Source organism: Octopus bimaculoides, chromosome 1 (assembly GCF_001194135.2).
Source record: "Octopus bimaculoides isolate UCB-OBI-ISO-001 chromosome 1, ASM119413v2, whole genome shotgun sequence".
Classification (NCBI taxonomy): domain Eukaryota; kingdom Metazoa; phylum Mollusca; class Cephalopoda; order Octopoda; family Octopodidae; genus Octopus; species Octopus bimaculoides.
In genome coordinates, this window is record NC_068981.1 from 193,426,979 (window position 1) to 193,427,799 (window position 821).

Below are 821 nucleotides of genomic sequence, written 5' to 3' on the forward strand. Positions count from 1 at the left end.
GTCACCTGAGAGCAGAATAGGCACATACTACCCCCACTTCCTTTCTGCACCTTCTCTCTTTTTCCCCTGCTGCTCTCCATCATCAACTCCTTGCTTACCTGCTATTACCCTCAATGCCCTCATATATCTACTGCAACCCCACAAGCCATTTCTATATTTCACTGCATCATTTGTCACAGTCATCTCATCCTGCCCCCTCACCCAACCGAAGCCTCTATGTCCCCTTACCTATCCTCACTACCCCCATGTCCCTCGAGGGCATGTCCCGTCACATCTCCACCATCACGTCTCTCACTATCACTCTTTTCATCTTACTATTTGACCCCTTCTTTCCTTTTCCTTCCAACTGGGGCATTCATGTATCTACTCTACAGCAAGATACCTCTCTCTGTCCCCGCTATACCTTAAAACTTTCAACTGGCATGAAGCCACACCCAATTAATACCATTCCCCCCACCCCCGACCAGCTGAGGGGTTCTCGTCTTGCAAGATAATTGGTAATTCTGTTGGTGCTGGTGCCACATAAAAAGCACCCAGTACACTCTGTAAATTGGTTGGTGTTAGGAAGGGTATCCCAACTGCAGAATCCATACCAAAACAAAGAATGGAACCAGGTCTGGCACCTTGACTTGCCAGTTCCTGTCAAACTGTCCAACCCATGCCAGCATGGAAAACAGATGATAAATAATGAGAATGATTCTATATTTTATTTTCATTTCTATTTCTTTAGTTTATTGCGGCATATCTTTTTTGTTTTAGTGAAATCCAAAAATATCAACATAAAACAACAAACAACAAATACATCAACCAACCTTTACTAT